The sequence below is a fragment of the Dreissena polymorpha genome, chromosome 6, assembly GCF_020536995.1.
Source record: "Dreissena polymorpha isolate Duluth1 chromosome 6, UMN_Dpol_1.0, whole genome shotgun sequence".
Taxonomy (NCBI): Eukaryota; Metazoa; Mollusca; class Bivalvia; order Myida; family Dreissenidae; genus Dreissena; species Dreissena polymorpha.
The window spans coordinates 72,307,323-72,316,018 of NC_068360.1; positions in this window are offsets into that span (position 1 = coordinate 72,307,323).

Here is an 8,696-nt window from a genome sequence, read left to right on the forward strand (position 1 = left end):
CTGCTGTCATGAACATATAACACCAGGTGAGATATGTTCTATATGTTGACAATAGAATATCATGCCTTTACTGCTGTCATGGACATATAACAACAGGTGAAGTATGGGCATGATATCAGCATATTAAGCATGGTTATTACATACTGGACAGGTGTTTTTCCCAGTGTACACCAGTTCCCCATCCCGCACCATCTACGCCACAAACAGATGGAGACTAAATCAAAATTAAATGTCATCTTTGTAAAAAGTTAGATATCTTCAATTAAAACTTAATTACATAGGAATTGACACTGTATCACAAAATTTGTCCAAAAATTTGCAGTCTAGTCAGTTTATTATTGAGGAGTCCATGGACACAATCTTGGTAGTCACATTATGCGACTTCGGGCCGGGTAAGTGAACACAATAATGTGAATAAAAGTCAATACAAAACAGGTTTAGTTTTGAAGTAACATTTGTGCTCTTTTAATGTACTATTGATTGTTATTCACGTAAGATAATATGGTAGTTTCAGCTAGAATATCAGCAGATGTTGTAGCAATAAATACGATCATGTTGATATTGAAATATTATAGTTGTTTTTGGTGTTCTTGGTGTTCATACTGTAAAAGCGTTTTTAATTTACTTGTTTGTATTTGCTTTAAAATATGTACGTTAAGGATGCACACAAAACAAATTCCATATGCTTGACTAATGTATACACCTTTTAATTGAACTTAATTTAACTTAGATCATAATTAATATTCATCATTATACATTTCACTTTCACAACATCACATGTATAAATTTAACAAAACAGCACATATATATTACACAACATCAAACATCTATTTAAACGTAAAACTGACCAGATTTGTACGGCTTTTCAATAATTATCTATCTGAGTTATATATGCACTTATTTGTTAAGTACCAAACATTATTTTTGAAATTATAAACAAAATCCATTCAAATAGAAAACAAGAGCTGTGTTTGTGAAACAAAAATACCCCCTACTGTGCCGCTTTGAAGTCATATATTTGGCATTTGACTTTGAAGGATTGCCGAGACATTTCACCACTCAAAATGCCAAATTTCATGTTGCTATCTTCAATATTGTAAATGTTTTGACCAAGGTTTAAGTTTTGGGACAGACACACAGACACATGCATACAATGACAGACAGACAGGCCAAACACAACATACCCCCGATCATTCGATCAGGGGGGGGGGGCATACAAAATCTCCCTGTTGCGAACATGTGTTTAAATGTCAACCAAATAATAAAGGTCTCAAAAGGTCAGCAGAAGATTGCATCACATGTCACAAGATGTTGTGGCATGCTTAGTCTTTCTTATCCGTATTTTATGTCGGTCTTGTTTATTTTAAATAAATGTAACACTTGAGTTAATTTTAAATATTAGATTTTTGAAAACTATTATACAACAAATGGATGTAATTTAAACAGATGTTAATCAGAACCAACAGTACTCATAAGAATTATAAGTTAATAAAAACAACACAAATATTGATAATCGCAATGTTGAGTAAATATCGTACATGCATTAAGATATAACAATAAACATAAAACAAGTGTTGTCCAAAGGCAAAATTCGTTAACAATACTTTCGTGTTGATAGTATAATGTACAGTTTCTCTCATTCAAGTAAAATATCAACTGCAAAGACAAATTTGTTAATTTGATAAATACAAAACAGAAAAAAATATTCTACGATACTGTTAATACAAACTCCAAATGGTCTTTTTGTTGTCTGTAAAGTGATGCATTATGTTTTTGTAATAAATTATAACCTGATATTTAATTGAAAGGAACCAGACCTTGTCAGATACAATATCTTGCAAGATGCATGAAGAACTGATATTTTGCAAATTAATTAATAGTTCATAAGGCTTTTTTATAAAACAAGTCACATTAAATAATAACATTTACAGCTAAAATGTAGTACGTGTTTTTTTGCTTTTCATAAAACACCATATTTATATGCTACTGTTAGCGCCTTATAGACTTCCTATTTAAAGGGATCTTTTCACGGTTTGGTAAATTGACAAAATTGAAAAAAGTTGTTTCAGATTAGCAAATTTTCGTTTTTGTTATGATATTTGTGAGGAAACAGTATTACTGAACATTTACCATAGTCCAATATAGCCATTATATGTATCTGTTGACAATTTGAAAACCTAAAAATTATAAAGCGTTGCAACGCGAAACGATTTAATAATTTGGAGTGTTCTGTTGTTGTCGTTTAAATTTACGAAACTACGAAGATTGCTTATAAAAGGTATAAAATACATAGATTGTGTATATCCGGTGGAATAGCCGAGAGGGCTGATGAGTTTTTACTTCAGACTTACTCCAGGACTCCGAGGGTCACTGGTTCGAGCCCTGGTACAGGCTACTTTTTTTTTCCTTTTTTAAATTTTATTCTTGATTTTTAACTGGAGCTTTTAAGATCCAATGTTTACATTTATCAATATAAAGCATTTACTGACAAACTTCAAAATATGCCAAAATCAGTGAAAAGGCCCCTTTAAAACAAAAAAGTATTACAGTAAGGCAAAAACTATAAAATTATTTACAATACAGAAATTAATAAAACCATTCAAAATATAGTTTATTAACGCCTTGTTCCAAACTATTTATCCGAAACAAAATATAGACGGTCATTAGGCTTACATCATAACACTGCCATACATATGTATTACTGTAAACGCCTTACTAAATACTTCCTTTTTGGAACAAAAGAAAGTATTAAGGCAAACACTGCACAATTATATACAACACCAAAAGTAATAGAAACCATTCAACATATAGATTATAAGGGCCTTGTTCCAAACTATCTATCCGAAATAAAACAATAGACAGTCATTAGGCTTAAACTTTTACAATAAAATCTCCATATACTCTCTCTCCCGTCAACGCCTTATTAAGAACTTTCTTTCTGGAATAAAATAAGAATTAAGGCCAATACTTTATAATTATATATAACACAGAAAGTAAAATAAAGCATTCAAAAAAGTGGATTTACCTCATTTTTCCGAACTATCTGTTGGAAACAAAACAATATACAGTCATAATGCCCAAACTTTACAAAATTATAATAAAATAAGAATATCAAAACATTTTTTCATCGATTGATTCGGTCATTATGCAACAATTTGACAAGAATAAGCAATTATACTTTAACAATAGAAATATAGTTTATGTTCCTTATTTGTACAACCAGCCCTGAGTCTCTGTTTAAATACACCATTATTTCAAGAGCAATCAAATATGTTTTTTGTAATCTGAATAAAAAAAATTCAAAGCAATTTATTGAATCAAAACTAATTATTTGATTATCTTTATCACTGAAACATCATCAAATATATAGAACACATCACATATATGTTAAACACATACCGGTAAAACACCTATATAAAAGCAAAGTTGACTAGACATTTATGGCTTGCATTAATAATCTGTGCTTATAATATATGCACTAATTTGCAAAATAAAACTAAAACAAAATCTGCTGGTATTTCTTAAGCTTCTCTCGTCATTAATCACAATGGTGTGTGTACCCAATTAGTATAATATATGCCTCCAAATTAGAGTGGTAAAACACATGCAATTACAGAAGAGCATATTCCTACCACACTCAGCCTTTTATATCTGGTTTTAAGCCAATTTTGTTATTTTATAAACGCGACTCAATTTAAAATATTAGAAATACCATCATATGTAAATGTTACATTCTACTCAAGTTAAGTTTAACACAGACAGAATAACTAGACATAGTAAGTCCTGTATAACTCCCCCATCCACCAACTTGGAAGGAGGCTATGCTACATTTGTAAATTAAATGTGAAATCTACCCATATGAATGTGTTTGCGATAGTCTGTCAGATCATGAGTAATGCCAGATCAAAACATTAAGTTCAGTAAAAACATTCAAAAATTATATCGCCCTTTATACTGGCTTCAAAAAGCATAGTAGTACATACAAAATTGTTTTTATTCAGTGGCCAGTTAAACAGCGTTTGGGCAAGAAACATATTTTTACAAACTTAACCCAACAGGGAGACCCTTTGAGGCATACATGATTGCATAACGTATAACAATACCGAATACGCAATTGGGATTGAGTGATCGGTTCAAGCGGAAACACAGAATATTGTATTTGAAAACGAGTGTTTGATATTTATTTTTGATTTTTATATTCATGACAGCAGTCAAGGCAGGGTATTCTATTGCTGCCATATAGACCATGCTACGCCTGTTGTTATATGTTCATTACAACAGTCAATACATGGTATTCCATTGTTAACACATAGAACATGCTCTGCCTGTTGTTATATGTTCATTACAACAGTCCTAGGCATGGTACGCTATTATCAACTCATGACAACACGGTAAATGCACGGTTTCCTATTTTCAACATATAAAAACATGCTCTGCCTGTTGTTATACGTTCACGAGAACATGCAATGCAGAATATTATATTGTCAACATATAGAACATGATTTTCCTGTTGTTACATGTTTATTACAACAGCCAAGGCATCGTACTCTATCATCAATATATGGAACATGCTCCGCCTGTTGTTATGCGTTCATAACAACAGTCAATGCATAGTATTCTATGGTTATCATATATAACATGCTCTTAATGTTGTAATATGTTTATGGCAACTGTCAAAGCAGGATATTTTATTGTTGCCATATAGACCATGCCATGCTTGTTGTTATATGTTCATGACAGCAGTCAATACATGGTATTCTTTTGTCAACATATAGAACATGCTCTGCATGTTGTTATACGCTCATTACAACAGCAAAGGCATGGTTTTTTATTGTCAACATATATCAATTAATAAAATAATCCTCTACCTGCTAGTTGACGTTGATGACATCAGTTCATGTAGGTGGTATTCTATTCTCAAAGCACAGACAATGATATTCCTGGTGTTATTTCGCTCATAACAACATTCGAAGAATCATACTAAGTACATTGAAAGCAATTTCTCTACAATTTTAACCAATCAAATTCTACATAATATTTTTTATTTTAAAATGAACGAAAACTGATGGTGGCAAGTATAATAAAGGTACTGGTTATTCTTGATAGCGAGTAGTATCTCGAAGTTTTTCAACATTTACCTTTTATGATAGCAATATGTTCTACTAAATAATCACACACATGTTATCAAGTCATGTTGATGCATCTTATGGGTGTTTTTGCTAGTAATATAGTGTGAAAATCTTGCGACGTTTTGCTAAATTGACATAAATTTTACGACGTCGCCGGGGCCATGTTTATTTTGGTTATGCGAATGGATGCTTGGTTTTAATGATTAAGTTCAGTCACAAATTATTTTAAAAGGCATCATTGTCTTGCACCAACCTTCGATTTAATAGTGTTACACATTACTTAATGGCATCAATTTGATAAAAACATATGTTCAAAACTGATTCCCGCAATACTACTCTTACATTTGGTTGTTTAATTTCAGCGTTTTTTTTTATCATTTTTGAATGTTAAATACACTTAAAACTACATTTAAACTACCAGATATAGGTATATCATAATATGCAGTTATCAGCATGCATCATACAGTTATAATTACCTGAGAAATCAAAACTCCCAAAATTCTTCGATGACCGCACTTGTACAAACGATGTACCTGTACAATACTCAAACTCATAAATTATATTTTCACAATCGCTTAAAGATAGACAACTTCCGAAAACTGTTTTCTTTCCATGAGAAAAGTTCATTCCACGTTGTTTCCATCGCGCGAAAATGCAACCGAAACCATGTGCATTTCACACAGCTTAAAATAAACCAGGCTATACTTTGACCGCTTTATTTAAAAACATAATTTTCCAGAATGTATTTAAATTACCTCGTTGACGCATGCGCATAACATTACCATGCCTCGCCCGTTGTAGTTGTCCAAATCCCCGAATGGGGAATAGCACCAGTTGGATGGACATCGCCTCGATCAGTTCTTAAAGAAGGCATTATATCACAGAAGTTTGAATGGGGGTGGGGAAATGCAGCGGAGCATCAGAGGACTCAATCTGGCAAGGAATTCACTGACTTAGTGAAAACGTATGTATACCTCATATGTTTATAATTTCATATGCAGTCTGTTCGGGTAAACATTGTTTTATATACGGACTACAACGAAAAATAGAATTGAACTCAGCCATAAAACCGCGGTTTAATATTTGTCACCCCCATTTAGAAATATATACCCGCCGTTTCATCGTTGCTATAGCGAAATTAAATTTAAACAGCAATGACAGTGGTGACAAATGATTAGCTTTCGTTCCTTTTTCTGCCTTAATTTTATGAACGTGTGGTTTAGTTAAATTAAACTTTAGAATATAACACTCTTGATTACTTTTTTCTCATTGATGGGTACTGAAGTAATAAAAGTAATGAAATCAATATTCTAGCGCCATGTCAAATTTAAATAAATATTTACGATGATTTTAAAACAAAAGTGTTGGAACTGCAACTGGCCTATGACAGTCTTGGTTTGATTCGTGTTGACCTGATCAGAAACAAGGGATAAGGTTTCCGAGGGTCACGGTCACAAAAAAAGCTGATGTTTTCTGCAACAGTGTTAATAGATAGTATTTGTTACTCGCCAATGTATTTTGAACATTATTTTCTATCTATCATTACGTCTTTTTGATGGTATTCTTAGATGATTAGTGACATGACATGTATGGCACTATATTTAAAATAAATTGGGAATTTAGAAAGTAATCGCTCACCATACAAGTTGGAAATATAAAGGGCATTATTTCCTGGATAGTTTTCAATAGTTCATCACATAGTACTTAAACATTTACATTGTATTCAAAATCAACGCCATAGTATTTCTTCATTGATTTGAATGATTGTATTTCAGTAGATCTTACTAAAATATGTAATAACATTTTCGATCGTGGTATTTATCCATATTCTTCTGTAAAGGTGCTATCATAGTAATATTTTTTTAAGGGTGACAATAATGATCCTTCCAGTAATAGAGGAATCACCCTTGTTAATGTTATTTCACAAATATTTTCATTATGCGTACGAAACAGAATAAATTGCTGGTGCGAGGGTGAAAATGTATTAAATCCACTTCATATCGGTTTAAGAGACAAACGAAGTACAACCGATTTCATTTTATCTTACATTTAGCAAAATGTTCTTTTGTAGAAAAATAAGTTATTTTAGGCTTTCATTGATTATTAAGGCATTCGATACCGTAATCCACGAAGCATTATGGGTATAATTAATTGAATCGGGTCTCAGTTGCAAAACGATAACAATGATAAAACGTATATGTGCAAATGTTAAGTCATGTATAAAAGAACCCTCAGTGTATGGCATATTCTGACTTCTCTGATGTCTCTCTTGGTGTTAAACAAGCTACTTTTTATTTTGTTTATAAATGATATTAAATATTGCATTAGTGTTCTAAACTTAACAAATGACGATTTGCATTTGCTATCGGTTTTATGCTTTATATGCTGATGATATTGTACTGTTTACTAATCAACCGGTAAGCCTTCAGAACGAACTCAACAATTTAAAAACATATGTTGGTCAATATGCTTTATTCGTCTGAATTAACTTGCAAAATTACATACATGGCAACTGAAAGAATAAAAGATCATTTTGTTCAAGAATGGAATGATACATTAGTTTCGCAGTCCAAGATGAATTTCTTCATACATTTAAAAATAACTTCGAAATTTCAAAATGAATAATACAGAGATTGCATATCTAATGCAACGTCAAGAATCCAAATGAACCAATTTCAATTAAGTTTCCATTGTCTTGAAATAGAAGTTGGCATATACAACAGGTTATCCCGAGAAGAAAGCAGGTGTAAACTTTGTAAGAATAGTCGGAATACTCAGGATATCACTTTTTATTTAGTTGTCCCTTTAACAACGAATTTCGCATACAATATAATATCAGGACATCCTGGTCTCCCATAAGTAAATATGTGGCAATGATTTGTTGCAAACATCTTGTAAATCTAAAAATATAAATAGAAGCTTTCATAATAAGATATGAGAATTTTAATCGTCTAGCTGTTTAATATTCGCATGGTTACACACAAACTGTGCTATATAGGCATACGCATTATTTATTATTATGCTAACTTTTATTAATTTGCCATATCTGTTCATATGTAATTTCGTTATATAATATGATTGTCTGTCTTAGTTATATTTATTTTGCGTAATATATAATTATGTATTTGGCCAAAATGCAGCTTGCCGAATGGACAATAAACTTTGAAATTTTGAGTATTTCAAGTCAAATTTTCCTACTACTTCGTTTACGACATGCGTTATATAGCATAATTTGTGATAAATGTTCATGTCACACACACAGAAGAATAAGCTTTATGTTTTCAGGAATCAAAATCTTGCCAAAAGATGCAAAGGCTTCCAATCAGAGTAAGTGTATGTATTTTACCTTCTAATTATTCATTTCCATTGAAAATGACGTCGCATATTAATCCTTTTTCATATTCCCTGTTTATGGTGCGTTATATTTGCCAAATAATAACTATTAATTTATTCTTAACAAATTATGTTCGCGAATAATAACATAATCTGTTACCTTTCATTAACTTATATGAATGAAAAAGTTATACTAGCGATTTAAGTCATATAAATGCAATATCCCATCAAAAA